Here is a 22,233-nt window from a genome sequence, read left to right as displayed (position 1 = left end):
TCATTCTTAAAGCTACTGATCTCCGCCCCCTGCTGCCCCCCATGGCTGCCCAAAACGATTCATGCACACATCCCTACAATGTATGAGAGAAGAACGTATAAGATGTGAAAACATTTCAGATGTGGAAAATGTGTCTGTGTCTCACCAGTGCTATTTTTTGCTCATAATGTCATGTTTTTTTTCAAAATAGCCCTTACTCTCTAGGCTTTTGTAGAGCCTGACATTTTATGATGCACAATGATTTGTTGCCTTTGATGTTCTCGGTGTCTGGGATTTGTGTCATACCCCACAAAACTGGATAGGGACTGGAAGGACTATTGGCTGACATCCAAACTAATGTTGAGCACACACACACAAAGTTTGCATGTGCAACAGAAGTGCAATTCTCACCAGTCATCTGTTGCCTCTACAGCCCATTTTGCCTCCTGGAAATAATGGTGCTCTGAATTTTTCTTTGGTATGTACAAAGTTAGCCACTTTCAACAGACTTTCATTTAGTTGAAAAAATAGAAAAGAAACCAGCTTAGAATTTGGAATAGACTAAGCAGGTTGCTAAGAGTTTCCGAACTCGCAAATATAACTCGTATATATTTGTGTATATATAGTATACTGAAATGTGGGACTGAAATTGCTTTGAATCTAATCCTATCTTGTGTGCATGCTTGATTCCTATCCACTCAACCTGTACATCTGTAAATAAGCTGTTTATTACAAAAGCACCATAAATCTATGTAGCCCTTCTTAGGGGAATTAGCCCTAATTAAGGGGGCAACAAGTTTTTTATTCTGTGGGAGGGAAAAAATATTTCTCCTAGGCCCCTGCCCACACCAGAGCCAGCGTGGTGTAGTGGTTAGAGTACTGGACTAGGACCAGGGAGACCCAAGTTCAAATCCCCATTCAGCCATGAAACAAGCTGGGTGATTCTGGGCCAGTCACTTCTCTCTCAGCCTAACCTACTTCACAGGGTTGTTGTGAAAGAGAAACTCAAGTATGTAGTACACCGCTCTGGGCCCCTTGGAGGAAGAGCGGGATATAAATGTAAATAATAATAATTATTATTATTATTATTGTTATTATTATTATTTCTTCTTTACACAGTCAGACAGGTGTTATTGACTGGTTTGTTTTATCCCAGGGCGCCAATGACCACTGGGATTATTTTGGTCTTTTTCTGCCACAGCCTTTCAATTTCAATTTGTAGATCTTTGTATATGGTGATTTTTTCTTTTTCTTTTAGTTCTATTCTGCTATCCCCTGGTATTGCTATGTTGATTAATTAGACTTGTTTTTCTTTCTTCTCGACTACAGTTATATCTGGTGTATTGTGTGGCAGATGTTTGTCTGTTTGTACTCGGAAGTCCCATAATATTTTTACATCTTCATTTCTTCAACTTTTTCAATTTTATGGTCCCACCAATGTTTGGCTACAGGTAGCTTGTATTTTTTGATTATTATTATTGTTATTATTATTATTGGAAGGTGAGAGCTATGCCAGAGGTCCAACCATACTGAACAGGTCTCACCAGAGGAGCCAGCAAAGAGTGCCTCTCCCATCAACAATATGGTGAGATGTAACTTTAATAAATCTATACAGGATCAGTCGTCGCCCGGGTCAACAAGGATTGTGCCAGGTGCTGGAGTCCCTGGACATCTGGTGGCAAGTGGGCAACAGGACTCAGGATCTTCAGTTGAGCAACCAGGGCTGAAGACAGCAAAGTTACTGGAAGAAACGTCGCTTAACCAAAAAAAAATATACAAAAAATGCCAACAAGGAAATAATGATCTGCTATTACAAGTCTAGTCCAACTAGAAGAGGTTATTGAAAAAGAATGTACCAAATTTGGAAAGAGAAGCATCCAGATACAGAAATCACAGAACAAAGGCTAGCAGACCAGAGAAGATTCATAATAAGAAATAAAGTATTCACAGGAGTTGAGCTGGAAGAACTGCAAAGAGCAACACAGGCTCAAGATATGGAAGAAGAATTACCACCAATTGAAGAAGTTGCTCAGGCGCAGGTGGAGGAGGTGTTGGAAATCGAGGATTCCACTGTTGCTGAACTGTTTCAAAATCAAAACCAGGCAACCTCCCCTTTGCCTTCACCTCAAAACCCCAAATGCCGTTTAACAGAAAAGCAGCAAGAACTAAAGCAAAAAATAACTGATCGCGTGAACCAAACAACCACCAGGGTTCGACTTCCAGCTCTAAAAACAGTTGCCAAAAAACAACTTGCTCAGGCATTAAAAGATGTCAATGCTGCACTTGCAGAAATAACAACCAATAATTTGCAAGAAACAAACCAACTAATGTACAGTGCAGCAACAATAACAACACAAGAGCTCGGATATAAGATCAATGGACCTGTCAAAAAAGAAAGTAGTACATCACCTAAATGGAAGATTAGATTAGAAAATAAAATCTCCAGGTTTAGATCAGATGCTAGAAAATTGAAAGATATGAAAGACAAGAAGCTGAAGAATGAAAACACCAAACAGTATCTGATCCAAAAATACCACCTAGATTCAAGGAAAATTAGAGAAGTCCTGGAAATAATAAAGCAGCAAATAACAACAGTGTCAAAGAAGATTAGCAGATATGAAGCCAGAACTACACAACACAGTCAGAATCTCCAATTCCAGTCAAATCAGAGACGTTTCTACCAAAGCATAGAAGGAGAAACTGCAAGAAACCTAGAAACACCAAATAAAGAAGAAACAGTGCAATTCTGGGGGAAATTATGGGACAATCCAAGAGATTATAATAAAAAAGCAGGCTGGATGAAAGAGGTCAAAAAATGTAACCAACAAATGCAAGATCTAATAATAACACCAGAAGTAATAAGTGAAAGAGCAAAGAAAATTAAAAATTGGACTGCTCCAGGCAACGATGAACTGCATGGCTTTTGGCTTAAACACCTAACAAGCCTTCATAAACAACTATCAAAACAGTTCAATCACATTTTGCAAGGAGGTGATATTGAACAATGGCTAACAACTGGGAAAACTCACCTCATCATGAAAGACCCAGCAAAAGGTGCAGTTCCAAGTAATTATAGACCGATAAGCTGCCTGCCAACCATGTTCAAATTATTAACTGGAATAATAGCAGATGAAGTGATGCAACACTTATTAACTAACAAACAGCTTCCAGTTGAACAGAACAGAAATTGCCCAACACCAGAGGCACAAAAGACCAGCTGCTGATTGACAAAATGATTTTAGAACATTGCAAGAGAAGAATAACAAATCTAAGTGTTGCATGGAACAAGCCTTCTTTTCATTGCCTCACACATGGATAATAAAATGTTTAGAAACAACTGGTGTCAGCAAAAACATTCAGATATTTATTTTGAAAAGCAATGAGCATGTGGAATACACAGTTAACAATCAATGGCGAGACACTTGTACAGGTTAGCATTAGAAGAGGCATTTTCCAAGGGGACTCATTATCCCCTCTGTTTGTAATCGCCATGACCCCACTTTCACAAATACTAAACAAAACAGGCCTGAGATACCAAACATCTAAAACATCAAGTAAAATCAACCATCTGCTGTACATGGACGATCTGAAGTTGTATGGAAAGTCCCAGTCAGAAATCGAATCACTGCTAAGCACTGTCCGTATATTCAGTAGCAATATAGCAATGGAGTTTGGACTAGACAAGTGTGTTGCATTAATAATGAACAGAGGGAAAATAAGAAAAACAGAAGGAATAGAACTGCCCAATGGAAGCAAGATCAAGAACCTGGAAGAGAAAGAACCTTACAAATACTTGGGCATTTTCCAAGCTGATAACATTGCACACACTGAAGTTAAAAGAAAAATGGGAAGTGAATACATCAGGAGAGTTAGAAAAATTCTCAAGTCCAAACTCAATGGCGGGAACACCATACAAGCCATCAACACCTTGGCTATGACTGTTATCAGATACACTGCAGGAATAATAGACTGGACCCAGGCAGAGCTAGAGACGCTAGATTGTAAGACCAGGAGAATAATGACCATCAATCATGCCCTGCACACCCTCAGTGATGTAGATAGGCTATCCCTCCCTGGCAGCTCAGGTGGAAGAGGTATGCTGCAAGTCCATCAAACAGTAGAGGAGGAGAAAAGAGGCCTTGAAGAATATATAAAGGACAGTGAAGAAGATGCACTTCAAATGGTCAATAATGCGAAACTATTCAAAACCAATGAAACAAAGCAGGCCTACAAGAAAGAACAAGTCAAGAACCGATCAGAAAAATGGAAAAAATAAGCCACTGCATGGTCAATATTTGCACAATATAAGTGGAAAATCAGACATCACCAAGACCTGGCAATGGCTTAAGAATGGCAACTTGAAGAAAGAAACAGAGGGTTTAATACTGGCTGCACAAGAACAGGCACTAAGAACAAATGCAATAAGAGCAAAAGTCAAAAAATCCACAACAAACAGCAAGTGCCGTCTTTGTAAAGAAGCAGATGAAACTGTGGACCACCTAATCAGCTGTTGTAAAAAGATCGCACAGACTGACTACAAACAAAGGCATGACAAAGTAGTAGGGATGATACACTGGAACATCTGCAAAAAATACAAGCTACCTGTAGCCAAAAATTGGTGGGACCATAAAATTGAAAAAGTGGTAGAAAATGAAGATGTAAAAATATTATTGGACTTCCGACTACAAACAGACAAACATCTGCCACACAATACACCAGATATAAATGTAGTCGAGAAGAAAGTAAAACAAGTTAAAATATCGACATAGCAATACCAGGGGATAGCAGAATAGAAGAAAAAGAAATAGAAAAAATCACAAAATACAAAGATCTACAAATTGAAATTGAAAGGCTGTGGCAGAAAAAGACCAAAATAATCCCAGTGGTCATTGGCGCCCTGGGTGCAGTTCCAAAAGACCTTGAAGAGCACCTCAACACCATAGGGGCCACAGAAATCACCATCAGCCAATTATAAAAAGCAGCTTTACTGGGAACAGCCTATATTTTGCGACGATATCTATAATAACCAACAGTATTGATGATAAAATTCAGCCATCCCAGGTCCTTGGGAAGGACTCGATGTCTGGATAAAACAAACCAGTCAATAACACCTGTCTGACTGTGTAAACAAGAAATTATTATTATTATTTCTTTTTTACACAGTCAGACAGGTGTTATTGACTGGTTTGTTTATTGTTGTTGTTGTTGTTGTTGTTATTGACTGGTTTGTTTATTGTTGTGGTGGTGGTTGTTATTATAGTTTCCCAGGGCATTTTTCACACAGCAGGCTTTACCGTGGGTTTACTGTGAGGCTTTATTGCGAGTTTGAAGTTGCCCAAAAAACCCAACGCAAAAAATGGATTTTATTTATCCTGAATATAAATTTGTTTACACTCTAACACACAATTAAAAAAACCTGAATTGTAGGAGAAGTGCTCCCCAATAAACTTGCAGGGACTTCAGGGTAAATCTGACCAATATGTGAACACACCTTTTCCATTCTGGAGGAGAAATGAGCTAAAAGCCCTGTGTGAATAATACCCTGGTCTCCATATAATTCAAAAGCAATCAATAGAATATAATTCAAAAACAAACTGAATACAAACTATATCAAAAAGGCTTTGATATAATAATAATTATATTGAAAGAAAATGTATGGGCAATAAAACATATTGGGTAACCAGAATGAATGGGTAATAATAAGGAAATTTACAACACTGTAAGCATTCCATAGTTGATAAACCCAAAAAGTGATATGATTACTCATCTCTTTTAAAAGTGTGCATTTTAAGATACTTTATGACTGGGCCCAGATGTCCTCAGTAATAGACAGAAAGTCTCACTTCTTTCTGTTATTTCTCTGCCATTCCCTTTCTGTCTTATCTCTCCTTTCCTTCCTTTTCTTTTCTCTCCTTTTCTTTTTTCCTTCTCTATATCTTTTCTCCTCCTCAGAACAACCATTGGTTTTCTAACTGCTGCCAAACTCTTCTCCCTTCAACTGGCTCCTGACCTCTTGAACATTCAATTTGCTCTGGAGCATTTATTTGCTTAGTTGCAGTGCCTTCCCTCTTTTTTTTCTTCCCCAAGTCAGGTAAACACTGAGGCTATTCTCATGCGCAATGGAAACTGGTTTAGGGGAGCCCAGCCCAGTTTCCACTGTGTGTGAGAACTGCCAGGAGCTGTGTGGCTCCCGGCAGCAGCATGGTGGCAAACCTTCTTTGGTAGCTCACCACTTCAGGTTTCAGGTGCAATAGTGCCCCAAAAGCGGGTTAGGTGATTGTGTGTCGCCACACCATTGCTCTGTGTCGCTGCACCATGGCTCTGCATCACAGTGACTCACAAGTGTCCCCCGGAGAGGCTACAATAAGAGGCTACAATAACACAGAGAGGCTACAATAAGCTTCAGGAGACTCCCCAGAATGCCCGGTACACTCATGCAGGGCATTCTGGGGGGCAGGGGGCCCCCCAAACCCCACTGCTCCAACCAGCTCTGTGACATCTCCCTGGTCATCTGCGGGGAGAGCAAAATCCCTTTAGGCTCTTCACACTGCTTGTGTGGAGAGCCTTTATGTATTACAAAAAGCACCATTAATCTACAATGCTCACACTCTCAGCACAAGAAAACTGATACTGATTGTAATCAGTAAACTGATTACTGATTGGGGAAATAGGAGCACAAAAGAGTACGTTATGCCAGAATGGCATTAAGAGAAAGTGAAACTCCCTTGCACTTCTCCCTTTGCTTCAGTGCCTTGCCCTTTACAGTCTTTATTTGCAGAAGGCTTTATCTTCTGTACCTTAAAATCAGGCTTTATCTTCAGGACCTTCGGCCAGCTTTCAAATCCTTTGGTGAAGGACTGGTTGTAGACAAGAGGGCTGTTTTCATGACTGTTAACTGGGAAGGACAAATGTCCTACCCAACTTCAGGAGCTATCCATGCTCCTGATTTTAGTTTGTATGTGAGCTGAAAGCTCGATCAGAGGATGAGACGGTGATCTTGTGGGAGGCGGGTGCAGGCTCCAACAGTGTCAACTTACCCAGTACTTTTACCCTGTATATTACCAAGGTAGGGGGAAATGCCATTGTAGCCTGCTTGCATCCACCTCCCACATGATCATACCACCACCACCACCCCATCTACTGGTAGCTTTTTAAAAAAAAAAATAACTTTTTATTCCATTTTTCACAACATAAGATACACACACGCACACACACCAAAAAAAAGGAAAAAAGAAAGAAAAACACAAAAAAAGACAAGAGGACTTCCATCTCATCATTAGAACAAGTATCAGTTACAATACCCAAGTCTTGCCTGTAATTTAATCGTTCTCCCCCCGTTAAATCGTACAAATGTCAGCTCTAGAGCATTTTAAAAACATTTTTGTTACCACTCAAAAGCCTGATAGAAATCCATTTTATATGTTTTTAGGTAAGTAAGAAGAGGGTCCCACTCCCTTTTAAATGCTTCAGATTTATTTCTTAATAATGCTATTAGCTTTGCCATTTCTGCCAACTCTAACACTTTAAGTATCCAATCCTCTTTACTTGGGCAATGGATGTCTTTCCATTTGTATGCAAATGCCAGTCTTGCTGCTGTCAGATACATAAAGAGAATCCAGTATTTCCTAGGCAATGAGCTATTATCGATGCCTAATAGTATTGTTTCTGGGCTCTTATAGAAAGTCATTTTAAACACTTTCTTAAGCTCATTGTATATTAAATCCCAATAGCCTTTAGACTTATTACAAGTCCACCATAAATGTATATAGGAACCCTCCTCTTTTTTACACTTCCAACATTTGTTTGACATATTCTTGTACATTAAAGCCAACTTCTTAGGAGTTAGATGCCATCTGTACATCATTTTAAGATTATTTTCCTTTAAATTAGAACAAGCAGTGTATTTCATGTCTTCTAGCCATAGTTTTTCCCGTTTCTCCAAGTCTATATTGTAGCCAAAATCTTGAGCCCATTTAATCATTGAAGTTTTCACTACTTCCGTTCTTGTATCTTCTAATAATAACAGTTCATACATCCTAGAAACTATTTTGTCTTCCTTGTCACACAACTGTTCAAATTCTGACTTTGATTGATTAAGACCCTTTTTACAATCTTGCTTGAATAAGGCGCTAATCTGGTGATACTGAAACCAAGAAATATTCCAATCCTGCATAAGATCTAGTTTTTTAAGTTCGTATTTTGCACCTTGGGGAACAAGGTAGCTTTTAACTCACACGTGACCAAAAAATTAGGATCATGCACAGCTCCCAAAGCATTAATGGTCATGAGAACAGCCCTATTAATTTCTCAAAAGAGAGATCCATACGTGAAAGTCTCTTGAAAATGTGTATGTAGGTGCTAGTTGCACAAGTTCCACTCTGAACATGTTCCAAGACATATTTTCTTACTCATACATTCCAAGGCTAACCGAATATGGGCTTTGGCTCAAATTAATATCATACTATCATTATCCCATTTATTTTTAGGCATAATTTTACACATTTAAAATACAGCTAAATGGCCTTATATGCATAAGAAATTAAGAGTTTGCACTGAAAAGTCATATTTATTGGGGGAACAGGTGTGGGGTCACATCCTAGCTATAAATAATTCTGAGATTATACCACCTTCATAATGCTTCTAAACTAGAGACAGAATTTCAAGTGGAAATTCTGACATTGAGTAACTGGTTGCCTGGGTACACGTGTAGTTTTGTGTACATATACTATATTTGTTCATAAGTTTTTTTCCCCCGCAGGTAGAAGCAGTTATGGGGAAGAGGGAGATTTAAATCAAGAAATCAGTGCAGGGCTAAAGAGTTGGGGCGGGGGGACCTTCTCTGTGCTCTGGTTGCCACAAGTGTAGTTTGAAGTGATGTGGGCCAGGATCAGTTTTATTAAATCACCTGCTGTTTGTATAATCTAGGTCTTCGTTTCATGATCTACCATATTTCTTTTGTTACCATTTTGAATTTTTCTTAAGAAAAAACATTGCTTGCAATATTTGAAAAGCAGCGAATAACCCTTGTATACAGTTTCAAAATGATCAGATAAAAGATTGTACAATGAAATACTGTATGTTAATGCTTATTTAGAGGGATTCATTCTTTTATCCATCAGTGTGATACTGTATTCTAAAACTGGCAGCCTAACTTACTTCTGACACCATCTGTTGTTTTTCTTTCTGTCTGCTGGGGAATAAATACTGAGAAAACAGTGCAAGAGAAAGGGTTAAACCAGCCTCCTCCAGTGCAAGAGCCCAGATTCAAATCCCTTCCCCTCTGCCCCACAGTCACTTATAATTAACATACGTCTAGAGACTCTGGATACCCCTTGTTATGGTTAGCTTGACCTGGGGGGAAGTGGCTTGCTTAAGATTTTTTTGTGAATTTGTGGCTGAGGTGACATTTGAGCTGGGAGTTTCCTGACTCACTCTTGGTGATTTCATTTCACTATAAAATCACCACTTTCACTATTATTCACCCAGCCCCAGACCACTCTGTTGATGACCCTTTGAACACATATGGCTGAAGACATTTCAGTGCCTGAAGTAGAAAAATTGTATGGAACCTTTCATGGTGGTAAAAATATAACAATTAATTAAATCCTTGAAAAAAGGAAGCCACTTTCTGCCTTTGGCACTGTCCCTCTTTTACTAAAACTGCATCAGCCTTGTCTCTGAAGGCAATCCCAAGTAACATTAACTTGTTGAAAAGCAGCCTCACAACTAAAAAAAATCCTTTAATTGCTCAACAAGCCTAAGCAAAGCATAGTAAACCATCCTAGCTTATCATTTCCATGCTGACTTGCCGAGACTGAGGGAGTGAAGTAAGCTGTGGGAGTTCAAGAACAGGAGGTAATGTGCAGTTGGGTCCCTATAGTCACCTGACTCCCAAAGGGGTCTTTAAATTAAAAGGCTGAGAGCCAGAATGGATAAGATTTCCAGTGACTGAGAGCAGGACTTCAGTGTATAATTTGTACAAGTATCAGTTACATAATTTGTACAAGTATCAGAATTTAGATTTTCTTGGTTTATAGTTTGGATTGTCTGGATGACTTTTTAAAAAACTTTTACCACCAAGTATACACAATCCAAATGATTATCCTTTTCTATACTGAATGAATAACAAATTGTTCTAGTAAGAACTAATCAGCCTACTTTCTTTTCACTGTCTCTACAACTGGACTAAATTTGGTCCTACAAGGTCCACAAATTAGATTTCTTGCACTTCAGATGTTCATGCATCCGCCATCTTGGATCAGGGTGGATGACATCATTACAAACAACACCGTTAAGATGTCCTTATGTGTCCATACAGTGTGTCCATACATGTGTACCTAATTTGGTTCAAGATGTTCACGCAGCCACCATCTTGAACTGGAGTGGATGACATTATCACAAACTACACCATTGGGGCATCCCTATGTGTCCATACAGCTGTAGCAAATCTGGTTAGACTGTCCACAAGTTAGTGCACTTGTGCCTCAAACGTTAATGTGTCTTCCATCCTGAAATGGGGTTGATGCCATCATCACAATCTTCACCGTTGAGGTGTCTCTATGTGTCCCTACAGTTGTTGCAAATTTGATTCAAATCAGTTAAGCAGTTCTCAAGTTAGCTCATTTGCACCTCAAAGGTTTATGGATCTGCCATCTTGAATCAGGGTGGATGACACATCACAAACTACACCACTGAGGTGTCCCTGTGTGTCACTCACTACAACTGTACCTAATTTGATTCAAATCAGTTAGTCCACAAGTTTGCCCACTTGCGCCTCACACATTCGTGCATCCGCCATCTTGGGTTGGGGCAGATGACATCATCACAAACAAGGCCATTTGGGCATCCCTATGTGTCCCTACAGCTGCAGCAAAATTGGTTCAAATCAGTTAAGCAGTTCACAAGTTAACCCACTTACACTTCAAAAGTTTATGCATCTGCCATCTTGAATCATTGTGGATTCAGCGATTTAGCAGTGTGACATCATCACAAACTATGCCATTGAGGTGTCCCTGTGTGTCACTCACTGCAACTGTACCCAGTTTGGTTCAAATGGGTTAGACAGTCCATAAATTAGCTGGCTTGCATCTCAGAAGTTCATGCGACCAACATTTGGATTGGGGCTTCTATCCTTCATGACTATGTTGAAAATATGTGTTTTATTTTCTTTGAAACTCTTTCAAACTACAAAAGTATTCCAAACCTGTATTTACATGTGACCTGCCTCCAAATCAAGTTATCTGTAATCCAAGATTCTCTTTTCCAAATTGTGACAAAAATGCAAGAGCTCCAAATCACATAAAGCAAAATAATAAAAACAAAAAAATGTATGTATGCAAGTTTACCTACCTTCTTAGCCTACTTTCCAGTAGGCTTATGAGGTCACCCAACATTCCGTGTGTCCCCTTGCTATCAACTTTGCAACGCCTGGACCAATATGAACCAAATTGCATACAGCTGTAGGGACACATAGGGACACCTCAACGGCATAGTTTGTAATTATGTCATCCACCCCGATCCAAGATGGTGGATATGTAAACTTTTGAGGCGCAAGTGGGCTAACTTGTCAACCGCCTAATTGATTTGAACCAAATTAGGGTTCAGATGTATCCCTAACAGATGTAGGGATACATAAGGATTACCAAAGGGTGTGGTGTGTGATGATGTCATCCATTCCAATTCAAGATGGCGGCCACATGAACATCTGAGTCACAAGTGGGCTAACTTGTGAACCATTCAACCAATTTGAACCAAATTTGCTGCAGCTGTGGGGACACATAGGGACACTTCAATGTTGAAGGTTGTGACTATGTCATCCACCTCTATTCAAGATGGTGGACATGTAAACTTTGGAGGCACAAGTGCAGTAACTTGTGGACAGTCTAATTTGCTACAACTGAATGGACACATAGGGATGCCCCAATGGTGTAGTTTGTGATGATGTCACCCACCCCAATCCAAGATGGCGGGTGTATAAACCTTTGAGGCGCAAGTGGGCAAACTTGGTAACCGCCTAACCAATTTGAACCAAATTTGCCACAGATGGAGGGACACATAGGGATGCCCAAATGGTGTGGTGTGTGATCATGTCATCTACTCCAGCTCAAGATGGCAGCCACATGAACATCTGAGGCGCAAGCAAGCTAATTTGTGGACTTTCTAACCAATTTAAACCAAATTAGGTATAGTTGCAGTGAGTGACATAGAGGGACGCCTCAATGGCATAGTTTGTGATGTTGTCATCCACCCCGATCCAAGATGGCAGATACGTACACTTTTGAGGCACAAGTGGGCTAACTTGTGAACCATTTAACCAATTTGAACCAAATTTGCTACAGCTGTAGGGACACATAGGGACACCTCAATGGTGAAGTTTGTGACGTCATCCACCTCAATTCAAGATGGTGGTCACATAAACCTTTGAGGTGCAAGTGCACTTATGGACAGTCCAACTTCATACAGCTGAATGGACGCATATGGATGCCCTAATGGTGCAATTTGTGATGATGTCACCCACCACGATCCAGGATGGCGGATGCATAAACTTTTGAGGCACAAGTGCACTAACTTTCGGACTGTCTAACCAATTTGAATCAAAGTTGGAACAGCTGCAGTGAACGACCCACAGGGACACCTCAATGGTGCAGTTTGTAATTATGACATCCACCCAGATCCAAGATGGCAAACACATGAACATTTGAGATGCAAGAGATCTCACTTGTGGACCTCAATTTGCACCAGATTTGGTCCAGATGTAGAGACAGTGAAAGGAAAGTAGGCTGATTAGTTCTTACTAGAACAACTTGTTTATTGTTAAGCTGTATCCAGCTTGAAAGGTCACAAATTCTACAGACCTGTTCTATCTACAATTACATATGATATGTCCCCCTCTCAGTACCATGACAGAATGTGTGTATTCCTTTCTTACCTATTAGGATTGTGCTAACAATGCTGTGTTTTCACTTGGAAATCCCTTTTATCTTCTTAGGCAGAATAATCAGATTTCCACATCTGTGCTGCAATTTGCCTTTGTGATTGTTAGTTTTTCTTTATCTAACACCTTCACAGTGTGTTTGTTCCTTTCTTACTGGAATCAGGTATCCTATGTTAGATCTGCAGCTGCCAGAATTAGGGAGGAGTTGACTTTTAATGAATTTTCGTGCTCTGTTCTAGTACACATGTCTCAAAAACAGAATTAAATAAAGGACTTTTAGATAAGGCTTACAACATGAAAGTCGGGCATGCATGTTATATGTCACATGGAAGTCTCTCCATCATGAGATGTCATATGGATAAGATTAGATAACCTTCTGAATGGTTGGGTATATGGTAATGAAACTGTGGGGTAGCATTAATCATTAAATTATTAGTTTTTGCAGACATATCTGCATCAAATTTATCTTCGTCGGCAATATATTTATGTTTCTGAAGCACAAACAGGAGGCATCTTTTATTTTTAATATTGGCCTTCTGTACTGTACTTAACATAATACAGACCTCCCTTGCAGAAAAATATTCAATTTCCAAATAGGCTAATATAGCACTGCATAATAACAGTAAGAAGACATGTGTGTGATTTCAAAAGGTGAAAAATCCCTGTCTGTATTTAGGAGATCATTTTCCCAGAGATGAACCCCACATTTTGAAAGAGCTGCAATGGCTGCCGGTTCGTTTCCGGGTCAAATTCAAGGTGCTGGTTTTGTCCTTTAAAGCCCTTAACGGTTTGGGCCCGGGGTATTTGAGGGACCGCCTGCTCCCAAGGGTTGTTGCCCACTTGACGAGGACATCTGAGGAGGCCCTGCTCCGGGTGCCGACAATGAGAGAGGCCCGGCTGTCATGCACTCGGGACAGGGCTTTCTCTGTTGCTGCTCCTAGACTCTGGAATGCAATCCCAGTGGCCATTCGTTCCTCGGACTCCATCACGGCTTTTAGAAAGCTTGTAAAGACTTGGCTTTTTACCCAGGCTTTTACATAATCATTTTTACTGCTGCTTCTGTGTGTTTTTATCTGTAGTATTTTTTTAATGCCTGTTTTTCTGTTTTTATACTTTTTAGCTTGATGTTTTTATTGTCTTTTTATTGTATGTTTTAACTTTTGTAAACCGCCTTGGGATTGTCTTGTAATGAAAGGCGGTATATAAATGCAAAAATAAATAAATAAATAAAAATAAAATATTTTTGTGCCTCAGCCAGAAAAGCCAAACATCCTGATCCCATTAAAATGTTACAGAGCTTGGAGAGGACATTTGTTTATGTACCCCTGCTCCAGTAGACGTGCACATGTAAGGAGATCACTGCTAATTAATATTGTCTCGAGACATGGAGTTAAAGCTCTAAATAAAGTAGTTTATTTAGGAAATTTATCAGGAAGATAAATTTCCTACCCCTAATGCCCCTAGTGGGGAACAGGGTTGCTAATGCTGAGAGTCAATGCCTTCAGGAACTTCATCTCCAGAACCCCTTCTCATCGTCTTGTACACTGATCCATGACTCCCGTCTTCTGTAGAAGAATCTGGAACCAGTCTCTTGGTAGAAGCTTGGTCAGCCCATCTGCTATCCTGTTTTGAGTTGGGCAATACTTCAGCTTAACTAGCCAACTCTCTTGTGCTTCTCAAACATAGTGGTGCTTTGTTTGAGACATGCTTTGTTTGAGCATGTCTCATGTCCTATGTGCTTTGTTCAAGACATAGTTCTTTTCATCAGAGAGAGTTGGATGCATACTTGGCTATCCTCAGACATAGCTCACCAGTTCCAAAGTCTAACAGTAGCTTGTGCAGCGATGTGGCTTCTTGACCTACCTGGCCAGCTGATATATATGCTTCTGCGGATGAAAGCTCAATAATTGACTGCTTCTAGCTAGTCCAACTGATGCCTCTGCCTGCATAGAAAAACAGGTGTCCACTTGTGGACTTGCAATCAGTTCTGTTTTTAATCTATTCTGCATTAGGGATGTGCACAAAACCGGCTTTCCCAGTTCAGTTTGAATTCGAACCGGATTCAAACCAGGAGGGGGAGGTTCGGTTTTGGCTTTGCTTGAACCCACCGTGGTTCGGTTTGAAATCGAACCGGTTCAAACTGGTTCAAACTGGTTTGAACCTCCAAAAGTGGCTGGGGTGGTACCTGCCACCCATGGGTACCTGCCACCCAAACCCCAAAGCAATCAGACACTCATATGATTTTTTATAAATTTTTGAAATTTATTTTTATTTTTTTCTCATAGGATATAATGGGACTCGAACCAGCCCATTGTTCCCTATTATGGATCACCCATGGGTGCCAACAACCACACAAACCCCGAAGCAATCGGACACTTCTATGATTTTTTATGAATATTTGGAATATTTTAATTATTTTTCTCATAGAGTATAATGGGACATGAACCAGCCCATTATCCCCTATTGTGGAGCACCTAGGGGCACAAAAGTGTGGTGGGTGGTAGGCACCCAGGTGTGCCTACCACCCACAAAACCCCAAGGCAATCAGACACTCCTCCAATTATTGGTGAATTTTAAAATTATTTTTAAATTCCTCATAGGAAATAATGAGGATTGCAGCAAATGTATATCTTAACGTTGAGGGGTGGGGAAGGGTGGCCTAGAGCAGAGTGTGTTGAGTGGTAGTGCTCAAGGTGGGCAAGGAAGCTACCAGAATTATTTGAAAGGAATTTGGCAAAGGGCTGATTTTTAAGTGGTTTTTGAAGTTTACGCATCTTTAAGGTTTTTCTCCATAAAGAAGCATGGAGGTGTCAGCAACCCCATAACTGCACTTGGGGGGGTGCTGCGGTGGCCAAGAGTGAGTGGTGGTGTAGTGCACAGAGGGTGCCAACCACCCCCATCAGTTGCTAATCCATGGGGTACTGGGTTTTGTTGTTTCTGAGGTGTTCTGAGTGTAGATTCTTTGGTAGCAAATGAGAGAGGATTCATGGTTTGTCATTGAAAATCTCATATGCTACCAGATAATCTAATTCAAATATTCATTTAAAATTGTAGGAGTGTCCAATTGCTTCAGGGTTTGGGTGGTTGTTGGCACCCATGGGTGCTCCACAATAGGGAATAATGGGCTCATCATAGAGCCTCATAGAGTCCCATCATACTCATAGAGTCCCATCATACTCTATGATTCTTCATAGAGTCCCATCATACTCTATGAGGAAAAAATAAAAATAAATTTCAAAAATTCATAAAAAATCATACGAGTGTCCAATTGCTTTGGAGTTTGGGTGGTAGGTACCCATGGGTGCTAGCTACCACCCCACTCATTTTGGACATTCAAACTGGTTCAAACCAGTTTGAAATGAACCACCCCCAGTTTGGTTCAAATTCGAACCTGCAGCTCGAAACTGATGGCTGGTTTGGTTCAAATTTTAACCATCGCACTGAACTGGTTCAAATTCAGACTGGTTCGAATTCAAACCGGTTTGCACATCCTATATTCTGCATCCATGTATCCCACTAGTCTATGGTTGCTGCTTGTTGGTATCAAGAGTTTGATGTGCACTGTACCCTTGAGGTATCTTCCCAGCCTTTTGACTGTGGTCCAGTAATTCTTGGTTGGTGCCCTTACTCTTCTGCTCAGCATTCCCACTACTGCAGCTATATCTGGCTTTGTGACAATTAGGGATGTGCAAATTGATTTGGATACAAATTGACTTGTACCCAAATCTAGCTGATTTGGGTGATTTGGAGACAAAACAAATCACCCCTGTGGTCCATTGGCTAGATTTGGGTACAAACCTAATTGCACCTGATTCGATTAGAATCAATTCGAGATTCGAATCCCTCATATTAATTCCCCCAGATTCCCAGCTTTCATTTAAAAAACAAAAGCTAAGCTCTAGCCCTTGTAGAAGTGGAGTTATGGAGCAAAATGTGTGGTCACTATTTTTCAAGTGTTTGGATTCTTTGGTGTATAATAACTTTCCCTCAACAAATCCCTATGAGGATTCATTACACACCTTCATTCCTTCTCTTCATTTTGACTGTCTTTTGGACAGTACCAATTGTCAACTGCCATGTGCCAACTAAACCCCACTCCGACCCGCAAGGCAGTGGGGTACTACTAAGTTTATGTTCTAGGATTTTTTTTCAAGTGTTTAGGCTCTATAACCTTTTGCTCCATTTCTCCACTTCTACAAGGGCTTATTTTATTTTTTTATTTTATTTTATTTTATTAAGCTGGGGATCCATTTTAGGGCTAGGCAAGTTTGAATCCCCATTGTTTCCTATGGCGGAAATGTTCAAAATCAGTAAAAACAAAAAAAACCATTAAATATCAACCAAGTGTCCCACTGCCTTGAAATGTGGTTGTTAGGTGGCACCCATGGAGACCTACCAACCATTCAAAGTTGGTGCCCCTAGGACCTTGTTAAGTGGTCCAAATAAGTCAGAATCCAAATTGAATCAAAGCAAATACAAATCGAATCTGGGGTGATTTGGAGGGGGTAGATTTGGATACAAAACAAATCAGGGATGATAAAGTGGGTCATTTTTTAATCTTGAGTATAGCCAGGGGTCAGCTTTTCCTTGCATGAACCTCTCCTTGAGTAACTTCTGGTTCAGCTTCTCATTCCATTCTCTAGCAGCTTGCTTCAAGCCATAGATGCTTTTCTGGAGTCTGCATACAAGCCTCTCTTTTCCAGGTTCCTCAGATCCTGGTGGCTGCTCCATGTAATGTCTTCCTCTGTTTCTCCATGCAGAAATGCAGTTTTCACATCTAGGCAATCAATTTGCATCTTTCTTGTTGCTTCTATGCTGAGAAGTGTTCTTATTGAAGTATGCTTCATGACAGGTGCAAATGTCTCATCATAGTCTTCACCTTTTTTTTGGCTTTGTAGCACTCAATGGCTCCTTCTGCATTGTATTTGGTTTTGAAGATTCATTTACATCCTACTGAGTTCCTTCCACTGGCTAGTTCCACAAGTGTCCAAGTTTTATTTTTGGATAGAGATTCTATCTCTTCTTCTGCAGCTTTTCTCCAATGTTTAGCTTCACATGTTGGCAGTCTTTCAGTGTCTTCCCATGTTCAGGGTTCCTGGGTCACTTCCTTTCTGGCTATATAAGGAGAGTCTCCTGGGTGGAACCCCTTTGTTAGGTATTTGTGAGCGTCACACTTCTGGTTCAACTTCTGTTTCCCCTTCTGGTTTTGGTTCACTGGTTAGTTCCAGGCTATTGGTTCTTTTTTTCATCTGGATCTGTGGTCCAGTTTTTGGTACTACATTTGAACTTTGTCTTTCTTTCATCACGTACAATGCATATTCTCAGTGTTCCAGTGGCCACATCAGGGATTCTGTATCCTTTTCCTACTAGTCTATATCTAGAGATTATTCCTTCTTCACATCTGCAGTTCAGTTTATTTCTTTTCTCTTCAGGAACATATGCATATGCTTTTGATCCATGTCCTTAGCTGGGTTTGTTCCCATGCCATAATTCAAAGTGTCACATTTGTTGGTTTGGTGGCAGTCTGTTCTGTAGGTAATTGACAGTCATGAATGCTTCTCTCCAAAACTTGCTTGCCAATCCTGCATCTTGCGACATGCACCTTGTCATCTCAAATAGGGAACAATTCTTTCTGCTATTCCATTCTGTTGTCGGGTGTAAGGTGGGGATTTATTCTATTTCATTCATTCATTCAATTTTTATACCACCCTTCCAGGAAGGCTCAAGGCAGTTGTTTATTGTATGAACTGGCTCAAGGTTGAGCCAGTTTGCCATCAAACTGGGCTGGCTTGAGGGTTTGCCCTTAAGTTGGACCAGGCCTGGTTCAGCTCAACTTCATGCTGAACCCCCCAAGCCAGCTCAGAGCCAGTTCAGGGGTTCTACTTTTAAAAAAAAATTAACTGACTCACCTCTTGGTCTGGGTTGGTGGCGGTGGCTTGGAGGGTGGTCTTTACCATCTCATCCTCCCCCTTCTGCTGCTGGCCACCTCCTGCTATAAAAAGGGCTGGTTCGGCCCATTTTTGGGCCCTTCTGGCCCTTCCTCTGGTGATGGAGGTCATTTTGGAGGCCACCGTGCATGCCAAATGGACCTCTGCATGGTTGACCTGCCCCCACCGCCAACCCGAACCCAGCAGTGAGTCTGTTAAAAAAACCCAAAAACTTAGAACCTCTGAACGGGCTCGAATTCAAGCTGAGCCGGGGGTATGTTTCTGGGACAAAAAACGGATCATGCCTAGGTCGGTTTGAGTCCATTCCATACTCGAACCAGACCAGTCAAACTGGTTTTGTGCACACCCCTAGTGTAAGACACTGTTCATTTTCAATGCCTTGTTCCTTTAGATAATTGGCCATTTCCTTTGATGTAAACTCACCCCCATTATCAGTTCTTAGACTCTGAGGTTTTCTGCCAAACATGTTGCTCATGATTGCAACATACTCCGTAAATTTCTCTAGGATTTGACTTTTCTCTTATAATATATAAGTAAAAGTGTATCTGGAGTAGTCATCAATGAGAATCAATGTTTTATTCTGATAATTCAACTTGCATTGGTTCACAGACATTCACTATGAATCACTTGCTATGTCTACCCCAATTCCCCTAGTGGGCAATAGGCTTACTGGTGCTAACAGTCAATGCTGGAGCTGCATCTCCAACATGCAATATATTATAAACAACTACCAACCTACTGCCTTTCAAAAAAACTGGAGCTTCACTTTGACTAATAGTAGGGTTGATATGTTTTGTTTATATATAACACTTTTCTACTGAATGCACCCAAAAGTGGTGTACAAAGCTGTTTTAAAAACTCTTTGCTTCCAAGAGTTCTCTCCTGGCTTGTAATGCTAGTGAATGTGCACTAGCAATTCTGGGTGAGTGTGCCTTTCATATTGCTACATGAGAATTGTAGTTCCCACGATTGGTTGTGTCTGAACACCCCCATCATGTGAATAAGGGATGCCCCAACTGAAAGCAGAAAGGAACCATTTTTAAAACTAAGGGTGAAGATAGTCATGCATTCAAAAGTGGTAAAAATGATTTTAACATATATTCTCTGTCCTGAGGAAACACCGCCTTTAAATGCACCAAATGTTTGTTTAATCCAATTTAGTCTCATTTTAGAATGTTTGGTTGTCACTACCCTATATATACATTTTAGTCAATGTTGTTGTTTTAGTTCACTATCCAGATGTGGAACATTAAAAAACGAATATAGGCATAACTTTTGACAATGACCAAAGACTTCCTAAACTTTATGTGTAAAGGTGACAAACCCGAGTAACGGTTCCCACTTGGTTAAAAGCATAATTGTGTGATTGTTAATCTATATCTTAAACAGGGAAATATAATTTTTGAATGCTCTTTTAATATTATTTATTTCATTGTGAGGACTGCTGCAGAACTATTAGAAATGAATATTTATATCAAAAGTTGGTCACACTCAATACATCCAGGCATAGTCCAAAGGCTAAATGAGAGGTCTGGGTTCCCTGTGTCAAAATAATATTTACTAGTCCCCAAAACAGCTGGTAGCACTTAATCGGGAATTGGATAATAGAAATGTCCATGTAATCAGGAGATCCAGAGGGAAATGATTTCATGCAGTGCATTTAATGAGGTTTCTCTTTCCTGTCATATTTGTGTTACCCCCAAGCCCTACTCTGAACAATAAAAGCGAGCAGAAGTGTGCCTGTGATTATTACACCAAGGGAATATAATCCCAATGTCAATATTTGCACAAAGAAGAAAGAATCAATTTTATATTATGTGTTTTGTTCTCATGATGCTTTGATGGGATCCAGACAGTGTTTCTCACTTACCATACTTGCAGTACTTACACAATAGAGTATTGTTTCATGCTCTGCACTTTCTGCAGCAATAGAAAGTTCCAGGGTCAGATTTAGATTCCTTCTGTGGAGAAACTGCTGGAAACGCAGTGTTTTTTGTTTATTGACAAAGGTCCTGGTTCAGTGGGTGGGCAAATCTAGTCCCAAAGCCACAAAACTAGTCCCAAAACCTCCAGTATCCTAGAATATGCTTCTACCAGCTAGAAATCTGTTAGCAACTTTCTCTAGCCAGTTCCATATGCAGAAAATATTGAAATGCAATTCAAGACTGCAAAAACCATGTCTTTCAACACAGTCTGGATCTCACTACCAAATACTAATCTGGCCCCATTTAGTGACAGCAGCTATTGCTTGCAATCAGCTCTAAGGGGCAGCATCTAGTGGGTCTAAGGAGCAGCACCTAGGAGAAGAGCAAAACCTAGTGGGTCTGTGAGGAGGGGCCTACCGGATGGCACTTTGCCAATGGCCCTCAGAATCTGGAGCCAGCCTTGAATGTAACATAAAATCCAGTAGCTTGAGGTAGTCAACAGCCATTAATCAACATGCTGTTTCCCATGGCATTAGGGAGGAGTAAGTTTTCATATTCCAGTCCTTATTGTTGCATGAGTCTGTTAAGAATAAAAGTACAGCCCTGCTGGATCAGTCCCCAGGCCCTTCCAGTCCAGCATCTTGTTTAACACAGTGGCCCACCAGATGCATCTGAGAAGCCCACAGGCAAGAGGTGAGGTCATGCCCTCTCCCCTGCTGTCACTCCCTTCTAATTGGTATTTAGAGGCATCTTGTCTATGAAGCTGAAGGTGGCCTATAGCCACCAGACTAGTAGCCATTGATAGGCATGCCCTCCATGAATTTGTCTAAGCACATTTTAAAGCCATCCAACCTAATGGCCATCACCACATCCCGTGTCAAAGAATTCCATAGATTAACTATTCATTGTATGAAAAAATGCTTCCTTTTTTGGTCCTAAATTTCCTGGCCTTCAGTTTCATGGGATGACCTCTGGTTCTAGTGTTGAGGGAGAAAAATTTCTCTTTGTCCACTCTCTCTACTCCATGCATAATTTTATACAGGGCTCTCTGTAGCTGCCTCTTTTCCAAACTAAAAAGCCCCAGATGCTGTACCTTGCCTCATTAGGAAGGTGCTCTAGGCCCCAGATCATCTTGGTTGCCCTCTTCTGCACCTTTTCCAGTTCAACAGTGTCATTCTTAAGATATGGTGACCAGAAGTACACGTAGTACTCCAAATATGGCCACATCATAGATTTGTATAAGGGCATTATAATATTAGCATTTTTAGAGGCTCTTCTCACGATTGGTGAGAAAAGCCTCTAGGGGATTTGCAAGGAGAGCAGGCTAAGCCCACTCTCCCTGCAGACAGTCTGCTCTGGGCGGCTGCAGCTGCCGCCCACACAACTGCCGGCTCTGTGACGGAGCCGGCGGGGTCTGGGAGGATCGGGGGCCATGCGGCCCCCAGAA

The 22,233-nt window shown here is 40.6% G+C and overlaps 1 protein-coding gene across 3 annotated transcripts in view; it reads left to right on the top strand.

Moving 5' to 3' along the window:
- Positions 1-22,233, top strand: part of SEMA3A (semaphorin 3A) — a 332,084-nt gene that overhangs the window by 59,490 nt on the left and 250,361 nt on the right. The gene's annotated exons all lie outside the window — the stretch shown is intronic.

The sequence above is a fragment of the Hemicordylus capensis genome, chromosome 5 (assembly GCF_027244095.1).
Source record: "Hemicordylus capensis ecotype Gifberg chromosome 5, rHemCap1.1.pri, whole genome shotgun sequence".
Taxonomy (NCBI): Eukaryota; Metazoa; Chordata; class Lepidosauria; order Squamata; family Cordylidae; genus Hemicordylus; species Hemicordylus capensis.
This window is presented reverse-complemented; position numbering and strand designations above follow the sequence as displayed.